A 19,555-nucleotide genomic window follows, 5' to 3' on the forward strand; every position below is an offset into this window, starting at 1 on the left:
GGATGTGATAATGCATATGTGCAAAGTGCAGCCTTCTTTACAGTGTAGATGCATTGCTTTATAGATACAGAGGTCTATTCATGAAGCAGTGAAAAGCGTGGAGAAGTGAGCCAGTAGAGAAGTTGCCCATGGCAACCAATCAGCATTGAAGTAACATTGAGAATTTACTATACAATTGTGCAGTGCAGCTGATTGGTTCCCTATGGGCAACTTCTCCACAGGCCAACTTCTCCACTCTTTTCACTTCTTCATGAATAGACCCCACAGTATTTAATGCCTTAAGTGAGACACCTAATCCCTGCATTTACCACTGTTTGATACCACTGCTGCATTACCTTCAGAGGTGTAACTAAATGGGGTCGAGCAGGGCACGTGTCGTGGTAAGCCCAGCATGGCCAGGGCATCGTAACTGCTCTGCCTACTCGCCTCCATCATTGTGCTGCTGCCGCCCTCCCGCCCACATTGTGCCGCTGATCTTTACCCATGGACGTGGTGCTCGGCGGCGTTTGAGCACATGCGCGCGCACACAGTGTGGGGGGTGCAGCTCCTCCCAGGCTGCTCTCGCGATGTGCTGTAAAAGGTGAGAGGCGCTCCTCATAACTTCTGGCCAGCGGCATGTCACTGACTCCGAGGTTGACTCTGTGTCCGAGGCTGTCAGGAGCTTTGTCGTCCTGGTGAGTGAGTGACATGCCACTGCTCTTTGGGATTCTCCCCATCATAGAGGTGGTAACAGCAGCAGGTTATAGCCCGTTACTAGGAGCGATGGCAGTGTCACCACTATATGCAGCGCATGCTCTACAGCAGCATCTATTATTTGCCTCCCCCAGCTGCCGGGGCTGACATGCTACTGCAGGAAAATGCTGCTGCTGCGGTCACCACTAGCTGCGGGGAGTGAGAGCTCTTTGTCATGTGCTGCTCCGGCCGGGACTCAGGTCCCATTGTGGCTATATTGTGCAATAGTGCTGCTGCTGGTCAAGGGCTCTGTCCCTGTGTTGCAGCTGCTGGCTGGGGGCTCTGTCCCTGTGGTGTGTATGCTGCTGCTTTGGGCCAGACTCTCCTCCAGCATCCCCTGTAGCCGTATGATGGAGGCCACACCCTGGCTGAGACCTAGGCTCGGTGCTGGGGAGATGCCTGCACTCTGGTACTCTTAATAGCGGTGAGTCAGGACAAAGTTTGACCAGGGGGAATGATGGTCCCCATTTGCTATGCAGGGGGGGGGGGGGCAGGGTATGATGGTACTGTCTGTCCATGGGGAGGGGGAGAATGTTGGTACTATGGGGGACATTTACTAAGCAGTGATAAACGTGGAGAAGTGAGCCAGTGGAGAAGTTGCCCATGGCAACCGATCAGCATTGACGTAACATTTATAATTTGCATACTATAACAGTATACAGAGCAGCTGATTGGTTGACATGTGCAACTTCTCCGCTTTTATCACTGCTTAGTACATGTCCCCCTAAGTCTGTCTATGGAGGAAAGGGGGGTTGCTAGGGGGGAAAGATGGTGCTACTATGTCTAATGGGGGGGGGGGTTGATGGTGTTGTCCTGTCTGTCTATGAAGGGGGAGGGGTTTGCTGGGGGAAATGTTGGTGCTGTGTCTGTCTTTCTATGGGGTGCATGGTGTGCCCATGCTGCTCATCAGCGCAGGACCTCGCACACAGTGCCCAACTGCTCACTGTTCCTAGCTCCTGCCTCCCAGATGTTAAGGGGGTGAGGAATGGGAGAGGTGCCATAGTGATAGGATTACAAGGGGGGAGGTGACACAAAAGAAGGGGTTAGAAGTGTGTGTGGGGGGGATGGGACACAGACACAGAGGCCCTCATTCCGAGTTGTTCGCTCGCTAGCTGCTTTTAGCAGCCGTGCAAACGCTAGGTCGCCTCCCACTGGGAGTGTATTTTAGCTTAGCAGACGTGCGAACGAAAGGATCGCAGCGCTGCTACAAAAAAGAATTGTGCAGTTTCTGAGTAGCTGCAGACCTACTCCTAGCTTGCGATCACTTCAGACTGTTCAGTTCCTGTTTTGACGTCACAAACACGCCCTGCGTTCTGCCATCCACTCCCCCGTTTCTTCAGCTACTCCTGCGTTTTTCCGAACACTCCCTGAAAACTGTCAGTTACCACCCAGAAACACCCACTTCAATCACTCTGCGGTCAGCCGTGCGACTGAAAAGTGTCGCTAGACCTTGTGTAAAACTGCATCAGCTTTTGTGAAAGTACGTTGTGCGTGCGCACCATACGCATGCGCAGAAGTGCCGATATTTTGCCGGATCGCTGCGAACGAAAGCAGCTAGCAATCAACTCGGAATGACCCCCAGAGTGCGATGACGTGCTGAATGACAATGCAGGGGGAGGTGATGGTGTGCTGAGTGACGACGCAGGGTGGGAGATGATGTGCTGAGAGAACGCGCGGGGGAAGGTGATGGTGTGCTGAGAAATGTCGCAGGAGTAGGTGATGGTGTGACCCGAGAGATGATGCAGGGGGAGGTGATGGTGTGCTGAGTGACGATGCAGGGTTGGAGATGATGTGCTGAGAGAGAATGCGTGGGGGAAGGTGATGGGGTGCTGAGAAACGTCGCAGGAGGAGGTGATGGTGTGGCTGAGAGATGATGCAGGGGGAGGTGATAGTGTGACATAGAGATGACACGAGGGGAAGATGATAGTGTGCCAGGGGGCAGGATGTAAGTCTTGTTGAACCGCTGATGTATGATGCTGACCTTGTTAATATTCCTACACAAACATTTATTTATTAACAGTTTCTTATATAGCGCTGCAAATTCCGTTGCGCTTTACAACTGGACACAATTAGGAGACAAAACCGGGTCAAAACAAACAGTCTTGCATTTTCCCGATGATGTGATCTCCTCCATGAATAGTAAATAACTGAAGATGCCATTTGCCTTAGAGGATACAGTTCTTCTGAGGTTAAATATTGTGAGAAACCAACATACAGGTAAGGTGAGTGTTGAATTGAAAAAAAAGTTCCCAGTGTGACGTGAAACAGGTGACGTGTCATGTTGGCAGGCCCCATTTTCAGTGACCATGAAGCTTCTGGTATGTGACCACGCCCATTTTTTGGTGCGTGCCTCAGTTTCTTAATAGGCTTTTCTCTGACGTCCTAGTGGATGCTGGGAACTCCGAAAGGACCATGGGGAATAGCGGCTCCGCAGGAGACTGGGCACAACTAAAGAAAGCTTTTAGGTCACCTGGTGTGCACTGGCTCCTCCCACTATGACCCTCCTCCAAGCCTCAGTTAGATTCTGTGCCCGGCCGAGGTTGGATGCACACTAGGGGCTCTCCTGAGCTTCTAAAAAGAAAGTATATAATTAGGTTTTTTATTTTACAGTGAGACCTGCTGGCAACAGGCTCACTGCAGCGAGGGACTAAGGGGAGAAGAAGCGAACCTACCTGCTTGCAGCTAGCTTGGGCTTCTTAGGCTACTGGACACCATTAGCTCCAGAGGGATCGACCGCATGGAACTGGCCTTGGTGTTCGGTCCCGGAGCCGCGCCGCCGTCCCCCTTACAGAGCCAGAAGCAAGAAGAGGTCCGGAAAATCGGCGGCAGAAGACATCAGTCTTCACCAAGGTAGCGCACAGCACTGCAGCTGTGCGCCATTGCTCCTCATACACACTTCACACTCCGGTCACTGAGGGTGCAGGGCGCTAGGGGGGGGGGCACACTGAGCAGCAATAAAAACACCTTGGCTGGCAAAAATACCACAATATATAGCCCCAGAGGCTATATATGTGATAATTACCCCTGCCAGAATCCATAAAAAAGCGTGAGAAAAGTAAGCGAAAAAGGGGCGGAGCTATCCCCTTCAGCACACTGGCGCCATTTCTCCCTCACAGCTCCGCTGGAAGGAAGCGCCCTGGCTCTCCCCTGCAGTCTACACTACAGAAAAGGGTAAAAAAGAGAGGGGGGGCACTAAATTTAGGCGCAGTATATATAACAGCAGCTATAGGGGACATAATTCAGTTAGTCCCTGCATTATATAGCGCTCTGGTGTGTGCTGGCATACTCTCACTCTGTCTCCCCAAAGGGCTTTTTGTGGGTCCTGTCCTCTGTTAGAGCATTCCCTGTGTGTGTGCGGTGTGTCGGTACGGCTGTGTCGACATGTTTGATGAGGATAATGATGTGGAGGCGGAGCAGATGTCTATAGAAGGGATGTCACCCCCTGCGGGGCAGACACCTGAGTGGATGGACTTATGGAAGGAATTGCGTGCACGTGTCGACTCCTTACACAAAAAATTTGACGACATGCCAAATGCGGGACAGCCGGCTTCTCAGCTCGTGCCTGTCCAGGCGTCTCAAAGGCCATTGGGGGCTCTAAAACGCCCGCTACCTCAGATGGCAGACGCGGATACTGACACCAGTGTCGACGACGATGAGTCTAGTCTAATGTCCACTAAGGCCATTCGTTGCATGATTGAAGCAATGAAAGAGGTGTTACAAATTTCTGATATAAACCCAGGTACCACTAAAAAGGGTATTATGTTTGGGGAGAAAAAACTACCCGTAGTTTTCCCCCCATCAGAAGAATTAAATGAAGTGTGTGAAGAAGCGTGGGCTTTCCCTGATAAAAGATTGGTAATCTCTAAGAAGTTACTAATGGCGTTCCCTTTCCCGCCAGAGGATAGGTCACGTTGGGAGACACCCCCTAGGGTGGATAAAGCGCTCACACGTTTGTCTAAAAAGGTGGCACTACCGTCTCCGGATACGGCCGCCCTCAAGGAACCTGCTGATAGAAAGCAGGAGGCGATCCTGAAGTCTGTATATACACACTCAGGCATTATACTTAGACCAGCTATTGCGTCAGCATGGATGTGCAGTGCTGCCGCTGCGTGGTCAGATTCCCTGTCAGAAAATATTGACACCCTAGACAGGGACACTATTCTGCTAACCATAGAGCATATAAAAGACTCAGTCTTATACATGAGAGATGCACAGAGGGAGATCTGCCGGCTGGCATCTAAAATAAGTGCATTGTCCATTTCTGCTAGGAGAGGCTTATGGACTCGCCAGTGGACAGGGGATGCAGATTCAAAAAGGCACATGGAAGTTTTGCCTTATAAGGGTGAGGAGTTATTTGGGGATGGTCTCTCGGACCTAGTTTCCACAGCAACTGCTGGGAAGTCAGCATTTTTACCCCATGTTCCCTCACAGCCTAAAAAGGCGCCGTTTTATCAGGTACAGTCCTTTCGGACTCAGAAAAACAGGCGTGGAAAAGGCGGGTCCTTTCTGTCCAGAGGTAGGGGAAAAAGGCTGCAACAAACAGCAGGTTCCCAGGAGCAACAGTCCTCCCCCGCTTCTTCCAAGTCCGCCGCATGATGGTGGGGCTCCACAAGCAAAGCCAGGTACGGTGGGGGGCCGCCTCAAAAATGTCAGCGATCAGTGGGCTCGCTCACAGGTGGATCCCTGGATCCTGCAAATAGTATCTCAAGGGTACAAACTGGAATTCGAGGCGTCTCCACCCCACCGGTTCCTAAAATCTGCCTTGCCGATTACTCCTTCAGACAGGGAGGCTGTGCTAGCGGCAATTCACAAGCTGTATTCCCAGCAGGTGATAATCAAGGTGCCCCTACTTCAACAAGGACGGGGTTACTATTCCACACTGTTTGTGGTACCGAAACCGGACGGTTCGGTGAGACCCATTTTAAATTTGAAATCCTTGAACACATACATAAAAAAATTCAAGTTCAAGATGGAATCGCTCAGGGCGGTTATTGCAAGCCTGAACGAGGGGGATTACATGGTATCCCTGGACATCAAGGATGCTTACCTGCATGTCCCCATTTACTATCCTCACCAGGAGTACCTCAGATTTGTGGTACAGGATTGCCATTACCAATTCCAGACGCTGCCGTTTGGACTCTCCACGGCACCGAGGGTGTTTACCAAGGTAATGGCGGAAATGATGATACTCCTTCGAAGAAAGGGAGTTTTAATTATCCCGTACTTGGACGATCTCCTAATAAAGGCGAGGTCCAAGGAGCAGTTGTTGGTGGGAGTAGCACTATCTCAGGAGGTGCTACACCAGCACGGTTGGATTCTGAATATTCCAAAATCACAGCTGGTTCCGACGACACGTCTACTGTTCCTGGGTATGATTCTGGATACAGTCCAGAAAAAAGTGTTTCTCCCGGAGGAGAAAGCCAAGGAGCTGTCATCTCTAGTCAGAGACCTCCTGAAACCAAAACAGGTATCGGTGCATCACTGCACGCAGGTCCTGGGAAAGATGGTGGCTTCTTACGAAGCAATTCCTTTCGGCAGGTTCCATGCCAGAATCTTTCAGTGGGACCTGTTGGACCAATGGTCCGGATCGCATCTTCAGATGCATCGCCTAATAACCCTGTCACCAAGAACCAGGGTGTCTCTGCTGTGGTGGCTGCAGAGTGCTCATCTTCTAGAGGGCCGCAGATTCGGCATACAGGACTGCGTCCTGGTGACCACGGATGCCAGCCTTCGAGGCTGGGGGGCAGTCACACAGGGAAGAAACTTCCAAGGACTATGGTCGAGTCAGGAGACTTCCCTACACATAAATATTCTGGAACTAAGGGCCATTTACAATGCCCTAAGTCAGGCAAAATCCCTGCTTCTACACCAGCCGGTACTGATCCAGTCAGACAACATCACGGCAGTCGCCCATGTAAATCGACAGGGAGGCACAAGAAGCAGGATGGCAATGGCAGAAGCCACAAGGATTCTCCGATGGGCGGAAAATCACGTACTAGCACTGTCAGCAGTGTTCATTCCGGGAGTGGACAACTGGGAAGCAGACTTTCTCAGCAGGCACGACCTCCACCCGGGAGAGTGGGGACTTCATCCAGAAGTCTTCACGCTGATTGTAAATCGATGGGAACGGCCACAGGTGGACATGATGGCGTCCCGCCTAAACAAAAAACTAGAGAGATATTGCGCCAGGTCAAGGGACCCTCAGGCGATAGCTGTGGACGCTCTAGTGACACCGTGGGTGTACCAGTCAGTTTATGTGTTCCCTCCTCTGCCTCTCATACCAAGGGTACTGAGAATAATAAGAAAACGAGGAGTAAGAACAATACTCGTGGTTCCGGATTGGCCAAGACCAGCGTGGTACCCGGAACTTCAAGAGATGATCTCAGAGGACCCATGGCCTCTGCCGCTCAGACAGGACCTGCTGCAGCAGGGGCCCTGTCTGTTCCAAGACTTACCGCGGCTGCGTTTGACGGCATGGCGGTTGAACGCCGGATCCTGAAGGAAAAGGGCATTCCGGAGGAAGTCATTCCTACGCTGATTAAAGCCAGGAAAGATGTAACTGCAAAGCATTATCACCGCATATGGCGGAAATATGTTGCTTGGTGTGAGGCCAAAAAGGCCCCAACAGAGGAATTTCAACTAGGTCGATTTTCTGCATTTCCTACAAGCAGGAGTGACTATGGGCCTGAAATTAGGCTCCATTAAGATACAGATCTCGGCTCTGTCGATTTTCTTCCAGAAAGAACTAGCTTCACTACCTGAAGTTCAGACGTTTGTGAAAGGAGTGCTGCATATTCAGCCCCCGTTTGTGCCTCCAGTGGCACCTTGGGATCTCAACGTGGTGTTGAGTTTCTTAAAATCACATTGGTTTGAGCCACTTAAAACCGTGGATCTAAAATATCTCACGTGGAAAGTGGTCATGTTATTGGCCTTGGCTTCAGCCAGGCGTGTGTCAGAATTGGCAGCTTTGTCATGTAAAAGCCCTTATCTGATTTTCTATATGGATAGGGCGGAATTGAGGACTCGTCCCCAGTTTCTCCCTAAGGTGGTATCAGTTTTTCACTTGAACCAACCTATTGTGGTGCCTGCGGCTACTAGGGACTTGGAGGATTCCAAGTTACTGGACGTAGTCAGGGCCTTGAAAATTTATGTTTCCAGGACGGCTAGAGTCAGGAAAACTGACTCGCTATTTATCCTGTATGCACCCAACAAACTGGGTGCTCCTGCTTCTAAGCAGACTATTGCTCGCTGGATTTGTAGCACAATTCAGCTGGCGCATTCTGCGGCTGGACTGCCGCATCCTAAATCAGTAAAAGCCCATTCCACAAGGAAGGTGGGCTCATCTTGGGCGGCTGCCCGAGGGGTCTCGGCTTTACAACTTTGCCGAGCTGCTACTTGGTCAGGGGCAAACACGTTTGCAAAATTCTACAAATTTGATACCCTGGCTGAGGAGGACCTGGAGTTCTCTCATTCGGTGCTGCAGAGTCATCCGCACTCTCCCGCCCGTTTGGGAGCTTTGGTATAATCCCCATGGTCCTTTCGGAGTTCCCAGCATCCACTAGGACGTCAGAGAAAATAAGATTTTACTCACCGGTAAATCTATTTCTCGTAGTCCGTAGTGGATGCTGGGCGCCCATCCCAAGTGCGGATTGTCTGCAATACTTGTTCATAGTTATTGTTAACTAAAGGGTTATTGTTGAGCCATCTGTTGAGAGGCTCAGTTGTTTTCATACTGTTAAACTGGGTATAGTATCACGAGTTATACGGTGTGATTGGTGTGGCTGGTAAGAGTCTTACCCGGGATTCAAAATCCTTCCTTATTATGTCAGCTCGTCCGGGCACAGTGTCCTAACTGAGGCTTGGAGGAGGGTCATAGTGGGAGGAGCCAGTGCACACCAGGTGACCTAAAAGCTTTCTTTAGTTGTGCCCAGTCTCCTGCGGAGCCGCTATTCCCCATGGTCCTTTCGGAGTTCCCAGCATCCACTATGGACTACGAGAAATAGATTTACCGGTGAGTAAAATCTTATTTTTTTTGGGGGGGGAGGTGGGGCATTCCCAATCTTGCCCTGGGCTCCAAAAACCCTAGTTACGCCTCTGATTGCCTCTAGTTACTGTTGTTAACCATTGGACTACCACTGCGTTCCTGCATTATTTTTGTACTGTTATTTACTAATAAACGTAACATTACTTTCACATCCACTGTGCTGCGCACCTATTGTGACCACAGTCCCAATAGGCTACTTGGTCTTTTGATAACTTTCCTGATCACTGCTATTGGATTTAATAACTTTCCTGTTCACTGCTATTGGTATAGGCATTACTAAGGAATTTGTGTGTCAAGATATCTTATTCACATTACATCACACGATGGTGTCCCTTATTCCTGTCACATCACATAGTAGTGTCCCTTATTCATGTTATGCCACACAGTAATGTCCCTTTAACTTATATTTATTTATTGCCAGTTACTTATATAGCACACACATATTCCGCAGTGCTTTACGGAGAATACTTGTCCATTCACATCAGTCCCTGCCCCAGTGGAGCTAACAATCTATATTCCCTATCACATGTACACACACACACATTCACACTACGGTTAATTTTGTTGGAAGCCAATTAACCTACCAGTATATTTTTTGGGATTGTGGGAGGAAACCGGAGAACCCGGAGGAAACCCACGCAAGTACGGGGAGAATATACAAACTCCGCACAGTTAGGGCCATGGTGGGAATTGAGCCCATGACCTTAGTGCTGTAAGGCAGTAATGCCTTTCATTACACCATCCGTACTGCCCTTATACACATTACGCCAAACAGTAGTGCCTTTTATACACATTACATCCCACAGTAGTGTCCCTTATTCATATTACACCACACCATATTGCTCCTTATTCACATTATACCACACAGTATTACTATTTATACATGTTATGCCACAAAGTAGTGCACCTTATACACCTAATGCCACACAGTAGTAGCGCCACTTATACACATAATGCCACACTGAGTTTACCTCTTGACTGGTTTACCTCATTCACCTTTGAAAAAGTCACGTGGAGTGTGATGAAACACGTTAGGACCCTCTTTCCTTTACACACTTCTCACCGCTTGCTCCCCCAAACAGCTGACTACCGCCATTGGTTCCCTGCCTGCATCACATTGGTCTCCTTAGCCGGCTTGGAGACCATGCACATCTGCAATGGGACGGCCGTTTGAGTGCAACAGCCACACCATCCTCTCCCCGCTAAACCATTAGAATGGGCACTGCAGGAATTCACAACCGAGGATGCTCGGTGTTACCAGCCCACGGGAGAAGGTAAAGTGACTACACACAATACGACACTGACAGACGGCTGCAGGGCATATTGCTACAAACTTGTGGCATAGAAACATTGTATCCACTCTGCATTGAGAGAGTTGAACTGTTCACATTACCATCATTTATACAGCAAGTACCATGGTTAAGCTACTATGATGTTTTATCTACAGCCTAATTAACAATATTGTTACAGCTGCGAGAGTCACAGCAATATATTCCATCGGCTTGAGCATTTCAGGACAGCAATTCCTGGTGGATTTTTTCCAACTCGGGTGGATACTGATGATATAATCTTATATACGGTGCTATAGTGTTGCAAATTTATATATTTCAATATTGTGGCTCTTTTTGATGCTACTTTTAAATGTATTATACCAATAACCTATTTTAGAAACGTCAGCTCTCCTCTCCTACAATTTTTTTTCTGTATTTTTTCACTCCCATGAGTGCAGCTGTTTTTTTCTTTTGCTTTCTAATCTTAAAGACACATTAAACACTCAGGTGCTATTAGGCAGTATTGTGTTTTTCTTGCTATACCTCATTCTCTTACCTCACTAACGACTCCTTCTCTGTGTCTGCCTCCGGCACCACCTCACACGCTTCCATCCTTCCTGTTGGTGTCCCTCAGGGTTCTGTCCAAGGCCCCCTTCTGTTCTCCCTGTACACCTCTTTCCTAGGTGTGCTCATTAACTCCTTTGGCCTTCAATACCACCTCTATGCTGATGACACACAACTCTACCTCTCATCTCCTGATCTGTCCCCCTCTGTCCTCTCTCAGGTTTCCAGCTGCCTCTTTGCCTTCTCCACCTGGATGTCTGAGCGCTCTCTGAAGCTCAACATGGACAAAACTGAACTCATTATCTTTCCCCCAGCCAGAGCAACACCCCCTACAAATATCTCTATCACTGTTGACAACACAATCATCTCCCCCGTTCCCCCAACTCCGCTGCCTGGGCATCACTCTTGACTCCTCCCTCACCTTTGCACCCCACATCCAAGCTCTGGCGCAATCCTGTCGGTTCCAGCTACGCAACATTGCTCGCATCAGGCCATTTCTCTCCCAGAGTGCAACTAAACTTATCATCCACTCACTGGTCACCTCATGACTCGACTACTGCAATGTTCGCCTCACTTGCTCCCATCTCGCTCCCCTCCAATGTGTCCTCAATGCCACAGCTAGGCTCATCTTCCTCTCCCGCCACTCCACATCTGCCACTCCCCTTTGACAAAATCTACACTGGCTCCCATCCCCCTACAGAATCCTCTTCAAAGTCCTCATCCTCACATACACGGCCATCTCTAATTCCACTGCTCCCTACATCTCCAACCTTATCTCCCTTCATACTCCCTCCTGCCCACTACGGTCGGCCAATGACCATTGCCTCTCCTCCACCCTGGTCACTGCTTGCCATGCACGAGTTCAAGATTTTGCCCGTGCTGCACCCCTTCAGTGGAACATGCTCCCCCGCTGCATTAGACTCTCCCCCACCTTGAAAAGCTTCAAACAGGCACTGAAAATCCACCTGTTCATCGAAGCGTACCCCTCCGATGCATAACATAGTCCTTTAGGCTGCTCCTCCATCCCCCTGCCCCATGCCTTCAACATATCTGCTTTGCTTACATACTGCCATCAGGCTTGCACCTCATGTCATCTGTCTGTCGCCTCTCCCCACTAGATTGTTAGCTCTTCCTAGCAGGCCCCTCTTTCCTCTTGTTGCCAAAGCACTCTTCTCGACACAGATCACTCGCAGCTCTCTCCTACTCGGTGACCATCTTTACCCACTTTTTCTCCTGCTGGTTAAGGATCATCTCTATCTATGGCTGCCAGCCCCAAGTGATTACTCCCTCGCTACTTACATCTAAGCTGTATTATGTTTTGAGGATTGTGGTGCTATTTGTTACCTGTACTCTATTTTTGTTATTTATTTACTGTAATGCTAAGTTTTGTCTCCCTGTACTGTCCTTTGGACATTATTTGTGGCGCCCTATAAATAAAATGTAATAATAAAATGCAACACAGTAATGTCCCTTACACATTATGCCTCACATTAGTAATGCCCTTATACACATAATGCCACAAAGTAACTGTCCCCCTCCAGGCCACACAGACCCTCACCTGAACTGTCCCCCAAGGCCACATTACAACTCACCTGATCTTCCCTGTCCAGACTATTCAGCCCCTCACCTGAACCAACCCCCCCCCTCTTTCCCACCTGAACTGTGAATTGTTTGTCAGAGCAGCGGCGAGAGCTAAACTGTTCCCCAGAAGCACGGCTGAAGCTCTGGACTGTAGCAAGAATTTGTCCATGGTGTGAGCTCTGACTATCCCACTAAGCCCACTCTTGGACCCCCTTTCATAGTGTGTGTTCTAGAAAAAACAGATATAGTCATCCTGGTATCCCACCACTGCACACACAGTGATCCCATAATATACTGTCAGCTCTGCCTCAATTACTAATTCCTGATTCCACCAGGTCCGATGCCCCGCAAACCACTGCCAGCCTCACCGTTGCTGCTGGCTGTCAAGTGGAGCCAGCCCTAGGATTGGAATGTATGCCTCTAGGCATTTGCATAGTTTGCCTATGCCTAGCGATGGCTCGGGATGTTTATAACAAAGATCAGTAAAAAGATTTAATAGAAAAGTTGCTGCTTTAGTGGCATAATGAGTTTACCAATTTCATTAACTAATTGTAATTAAACCACAGCAAATGAACACTGTAACAACATTTGTTGTAGAACTTTCTAATCTATAAGGTTTGTGCAAGAATATACAGAAAGACCAATTCTATGCCTGGTCTTGATCTGCAATTTACATAGGGCTCATGTCACATAAATGATTGTTAAACAGAAATTATGGTATTTGTTTTGATCTACTGTGATACCCTGCCCAAGCAAAGTATCATAATTAAAAAGGCTCCTTTGGGAAAGGAATTCTGGATTAACTTTGAAAGAGACCCCTGTATTATAATATGTTCTGCTGAACTGAGGGTATACTGGTGTTTTAATACTTGTTTATTATATATGCAAATTAAGATTATTTATAAATAGTAAAGGCCAATGTGTGACAGGTTATTGGGCACCTATCAGACTTTAAGGGGACGATTCATTTGTTTAATATATAAATGTTTTTTTTTTGATGCTGATCATTTTTCATGCTATCATAAACCATGGAGTTTAGTTGAGTAAAATGGCTAAACCCAACCAAAATGCTGGGTGCGACACAAAGTGCCATTTTGTCACCCAAATGGGTCAAATTTTCAAACATTTCTGCTCACCAGCACAGGGGGCTACGAGTTGATAAGTGTCTCACCACAGCTAATCGTGTCCAAACGGAGCAACAAATGAATTGCTCCATTGGGCACCATCTAGTGTTGGCCAGAGCCATGACGAGCGCTGTGCCACAACGCAAATGCACTGTGGGTGCAGGACCACCATCAACACCCACTGCACTGTGGGGTTCGTCTACCTGCTCTCTAGCTAAGCTGCATTGCCCGGCTACCTCTTCTCACATAAATAGCCAGGCAGCGCTGCAGCTATATTCACACTCCAGCTCTGCCCCTCCCGGCTCCCCCTTCTCCACTGCAGCAGTTTCTGGGAGAGATGATGGCTCTCCCAGCCCACCCACAGTGCCCCGAACCATGAAGAGCCACAGCGTTAGGGTAGGAGGGAGAAGAGGACAGGCACTGAGGCTGACAGGTTAGTCACTGAGATGGGGTCTAGCTGACAAAATGTGGGCTTTACCTGGCATAATGTGCATCAAGGGCTCTACCTGGCATAATGTGGGCTCTATCTGGCATAATGTGCATCAGAAGCTCTACCTGGCATAATGTAGGCTCTACCTGGCAAAATATATATCAGGGGCTCTATCTGGCATAATGGGGGCTTTACCTGGCACAATATGCATCAGGGGCTCTACCTAGCATGTGGGCTCTACCTGGCATAATATGTATCAGGGGCTGTAACTGTCATAATGTAGGCTCTACCTGGCATAATGTGTATCAGGGGCTGTACCTGATATAATATGGGCTCTACCTGGCATACTGTAATATGTATCAGGGGCTTTACTTTGGTGTAATGTGTATAAGAGTCTCTACTGTGGTGTAATGTGTATAAGGGGTACTACTGTGTGATGTAATATGATTAACGGACACTACTGTGCCATGTAATGTGAATTAGTGCTATTCTTGGCCACAGCCCTTCCCCATAAGGCTGCACACCTATATTTTTGTCCCCATTTTAAATATGCCTATGGTGGGAGAAGGGGCACCAATTCTTTTTCTGGCACAGGTCACCAAAATGTCTAGTTACAGTACTGGTGTTGGCCATGGGGAAAAACAATTTAATTCCCCCTTAAATATTTTGGGCAGCTGCAGGAGGAGTCAGCTTGAACAACTAGCTATAAAAAGGGCAGGAGAGAGCCGTTAAACAGCATTTATTTTCTACCAGAGGAACCTGAGTAGGAGGGACTGTGTCTGACAAAGCTCCTATCAGCAGGTGTTGCAGTGCTGTCCCAAAAAAGTGTGACAGCAGGACCAGAAGCAGTGTCAAGCTGTGGGTGGAGAGACTGTGAGAAAGATAAACCTTCCAGATAGGCTGTACACCAGTGCAGCATAACATAAAGCAGCAGTGGACACGGCAGGAAATTCATGGCACTGAGAACCATCTGTTGGATACAGACCAAAAGGAGTGAGCCAACAGGAGAACAGCAAGAGCTCTGAGGTAATCAAAAGATACACCCAATGTACCTCCACCAGCAAATGCACCGGTCTGACCCCAACTGTGCAGGCTGCATCTAGTATCTGAAAGGAATTGTGGCTGTTCAGCTGTTATGGTGCCCATACACTTATGAGATAATCGGTGCTATCCTTCGATTTCGACCACATCTGTGAGAGAAATCGAAGGATTGTATGCACATTTTAGTACCATGAGACGCGATGCGCGAGCATGCCAGTCGAATATCGCGTCTCAAGATATTATGTGCTGCACTTAATATTTGTCGCATCGCAGTGTGATCGCATGTGGTTTCAAACCCACATGAGATATATCGCACTACGATGTGCGATGGGCACCCACCGGGAGCGGCCAGAGGCCGCTCCCACTCAGCGGTGACATGCCCATCACGTGATTACCATGAGATCATGCGATAGATCGCATGGTAATCACTTTGGCAGTTCAGGTGCGATTTCATCGCACCTGAACTGCCGGTGCGATGCCCCATGATGTCGTGTCGTGGGGCATCGCACAAGTGTATGGCCAGCATAACTCCAGTAATAGTCTCACTGATACAGACTTAAGCTGGATACTCATGGTAAGATTTTGGCTAAGTTAAGATATCTTACACTATTTCCCTGAGCTCCTGAACAAACCAAATAGTGCATACACATGGTAAGATTTAGCATAAGTAGCACAATAGGATATAGCATAATATATGGATTCTACTTTAATTGCATAGTGGGCAGGGATTAAGGGGGTGGGGAGCACTTTAAGGTGGTATAAAGAAACAGCAGCCATCTTAAGTCAATGGATAACCACAATAACCAGCAAGCGAGCTAATAAAAGGGTCCACTGGTACCTGTAGTCCCACCTGTATGACCATGTATGTTTCTACATGTATGTTTGGGTATATGTAATCAAATTATATGTGTATATATATATATATATATATATATATATATATATATGTGTGTAATCAGCAAAAATACTTAAACATTATTCTTTTAATGCTGAGTGGCTATGATGCAAATAACAAACTACTGGTCAATCTGGAGCAAAAACACCAGAAAAAGTGCAGACCATTTTAGGAAACATGCATAAAAACGCATTTAAAAAAAATAATCACAAATTAACAAAGGGGCTAATTCAGACCTAATCGCTGCTGTGCGTATTTGCACAGTGAGCAATCAGGTCTAAACTGCGCATACAAAGGCACCACAATGCGCATGCGCAACGGGGAGCACCGGGCAGCGTTGGGATGGTCCGAAAAATCCGATCACACCAGCGATCGCAAGAAGATTGACAGGAAGAGGGTGTTTGTGGGTGGCAACTGACCGTTTCTAGGGAGTGTCCGGAAAAACACAGGAGGGACCCGGCGTTTTGTGGGAGGATTCGTGACGTCAGCTTCAGCTCCGATCACCGCAGTGGCTGAGTAAGTCCTGGGCTGTGCAGAGACTGCACAAACTGCTGTTTGTGCAGCTATCCTGCACATGCGATCGCACACCTGCACAGGGAATTCCATCTCCCCCTGTAGGCGGCGACTACCTGATCGCAGGGATTCAAAAAACGTACCCTAGCGATCAGGTCTGAATTACCCCCAAAATTGGAATCGCCCTGTAGAGTGGCCTGTGCACTCATCAATGCTGAGAGCAGGCAACTTGGAGCCAGAGGTGGATACGTGGCTGATGACGTACTGGCGCCCGATGCAGAATACAGGGGTGGTGGCATAGGAGGAGGAAATGGTAGATGGCTAGATGATGTGTGTAAAGGGTAATGGCTGGTGGGCGGGGCAATTGCAGTGGTGCAAATGGTGCTATGATATTGGGATCAGGCAATCAGCCTTCGAGCCCATGTATCAATGCATCATATACATAGTGCTTGAAACGCAGTTGCTGTGTTGGCTCCATTTTTCTTAATTTCCCTTCCGATATTTAAACCAAAAATTGTATAATCATCCAGGGGTTTTCTGTAGAACCTCCTCTGCGTGTTGCATAAATTGGTCTGCACGACTCTGTCCAGAGCTAAAAGATTGTCACTTGGAACCCATCCCACCGCTTCTTGTAAGGTTGCTGACAGCGCCGGCCCTAGGCATAGGCAAACTAGGCAATTGCCTAGGGCATTTGGTATGCCTAGGGGCACAAGCAGCTGCTGCTGATTCAAATAATATGCGGCATGCCTATATTCTGTGTAGCATTTCGTATGCAGATACAGCCACAGTCGCACACAGTATATAGGCATGCCGCATATCATTTTAATCAGCATAAGCTGCTTGTGCATCCTAGTCATATAGCAATGCAAATAAGATACATTTTCCTAAAAAATAGGCACCCGACGTTAGCAGAGCTGCCAGTTGACTCACGCCAGGAACTATATGTGTCATTATGTGTATAAGGGCATTAATAATGTGTAACATATGTGTAAGGGGCACTATGTGTGTCATTATGTGTATAAGGGCACTAATAATGTAAGGGACATTATGTGTGTCATTATGTGTATAAGGGCATTAACAATGTGTGGCATATGTTTAAGGGAAATTATGTGTATAAGGGCATTAATAAGGGTTGGCATAATGTGTAAGGTGCATTATGTTTATAAGGACATTAATAATGTGTGTCATATGTGTAAGGGGCATTATTGTGTGGTATTATGTGTATAAATGCATTACCAATGTGTGGCATTATGTGTATAAGGTGCTCTACTGTGTGGCGTAACGTATAGAAAGGGCACAACTGTGTGGTTTAATGTGAATAAAGAGCAATATGGTGTGATGTAATGTGAATAAGGAGCAATATGGTGTGTTGTAATGAGAATAAAGAGCAATATGGTGTGGTGTAATGTGAATAAGGAGCAATTCAGTATGATGTTATGTGAATGAGGGGCACTACTGTGAGGAGTAACGGATATAAGGTAAAGTGGTACTACTGTGTGATGTATTGTGAATAAGGGACAGTATCACATTATAAATTGTGAATAAAGTTGCACTACTGTGAGGCATAAGTTGAATTGGGGGTACTATTGTGTGGCCATGCCCCTTGCCACAAAAACACATACCTTTTTGGGCTGTGTGCTGAATGTGCACACTGTTCTTATTTAAATTACAGGGGGTAGGAAAACAAAAAAGGACTGCTATGGGTGGGGGTTGATGGTGCTGGGAATGGGTGCAGGGTCAGAGGCAGAACTAGCGGTGGTGCTAAGGGGCACCAGCCAAAAACTTGCCCAGGGCATCATATTGGTTAGGGCCAGCTCTGGTTGCTGACTTTCCAATTCTGTGTCTTCCAGCTCTGTGGGTTCAGTGATGGGAGGGTCTGGATCCACGGTCAACTGCAAATAAAATAAAAAGGCTGTACATGATAACAATAAAAAAATACAAAAAAAGAGGTTGTATTTATACTGTCTACTTACTACCTCCTGAGTCTCTGCTTCATCCTTTACCAAGCCACCTGCCAAGACTTCCATCACTGGACACCTTGACCGCGTCTGGGGTTCTTTCTCCACAAGAAACAGGAGTTGGCCATAATACCACAACGTGTGTTTTTGGACTTCATCCGCTCCAGATCCTGAATGTTTGGACATATATTTCTTGTGTTTTTCAAAAACACTGTACTATAATTCTGCAACTTCTTCTTCCCCAAAGCTATGTCTGCAGCACTTTTCAGCCCTTTGGCATAAAAAAAACATCCCTCCTGTTAGCATGGCATGCCCCCCACTTGCGGCATCTCTTTGTAGCCCCCCTTACAGCATACCTCTGTAGCAGTGGCGGAACAAGCAAGCGGTGGGCCCAGGTGCGACAAAATGCTTTGGGCCCCCCCCCATCCAAGTCCACCCCAGGGGCAGTGCGCGCCGTAGGCGCGCGCAAAAATACATAGTGGCGTGGCTTCGTGGGGAAGGGGTGTGGCCACAAAATAATACCAACACAGTAGTCTCCATTATTCAAATTACGCCGCACAGTAGCACCACTACACCAGGTAGAGACCCTTTTACACCTTACAGCGAACAGATTCCTCTTTTTACACATTACAGCAGGCAGCGTGCCCTTTTTACACATAACGGCAGACAGCGTGCCCTTTTTACACATAACGGCAGACAGCGTGCCCTTTTTACACATAACGGCAGACCGCGTGCCCTTTTTACACATAACGGCAGACCGCGTGCCCTTTTTGCACATTACGGCAGACAGCGTGCCCTTTTTGCACATTACGGCAGACAGCGTGCCCTTGTTGCACATTACGGCAGACAGCGTGCCCTTTTTACACATTGCGGCAGACAGCGTCCCCATTTTTACACATTGCGGCAGACAGCGTCCCCATTTTTACACATTACGGCAGGCAGATTCCCCATTTTTACACATAGCGGCAGGCAGTCCCCCATTTTTACACATTGCGGCAGGCTGATTCCCCCTTTTTACACATAGTGGCAGGCAGTCCCCCCTTTTTACACATTGCGGCAGGCAGTCCCCCCTTTTTACACATTGCGGCAGGCAGACCCCCTTTTTACACATTGCGGCAGGCTGTCCCCCCTTTTTACACATTGCGGCAGGCAGTCCCCCCTTTTTACACATTGCGGCAGGCAGTCCCCCCTTTTTACACATTGCGGCAGGCAGGCACAAGAAAGAAAGAAGGAAAGAAAAAGAGAAAAAGAAAAAAAGAAAGAAGGAAAGAAAAAGAGAAAAAGAAAGAAAGAAAGAAAGAGAAAGAAGAATTATACTTACCCTCATCGCCGGCTCAGGCTCCTCAGTGCAGCGTCAGACGATTCCCGGGCAGTAGAGGAGGTGGAGGAGGGAGCCGCAGCA

The 19,555-nt window shown here is 48.0% G+C and overlaps 1 long non-coding RNA gene across 3 annotated transcripts in view; it reads left to right on the top strand.

Moving 5' to 3' along the window:
- Window positions 1–534: 534 nt before the first annotated feature.
- The window catches only part of LOC134929156 (uncharacterized), a 53,980-nt gene continuing 34,959 nt past the window's right edge, over window positions 535–19,555 (top strand). The window contains exons 1-3 of one of the 3 annotated variants that reach the window (XR_010178335.1): window positions 535–580; window positions 2,753–2,954; window positions 9,859–10,364. This is a non-coding gene — a long non-coding RNA (uncharacterized LOC134929156). Of the gene's footprint in view, window positions 581–2,752; window positions 2,955–9,858; window positions 10,365–19,555 lie in introns of those variants that run through there. The other 2 variants (XR_010178336.1, XR_010178337.1) reach the window with 2 other exon arrangements.

Source organism: Pseudophryne corroboree, chromosome 5 (genome assembly GCF_028390025.1).
Source record: "Pseudophryne corroboree isolate aPseCor3 chromosome 5, aPseCor3.hap2, whole genome shotgun sequence".
Lineage (NCBI taxonomy): Eukaryota > Metazoa > Chordata > Amphibia > Anura > Myobatrachidae > Pseudophryne > Pseudophryne corroboree.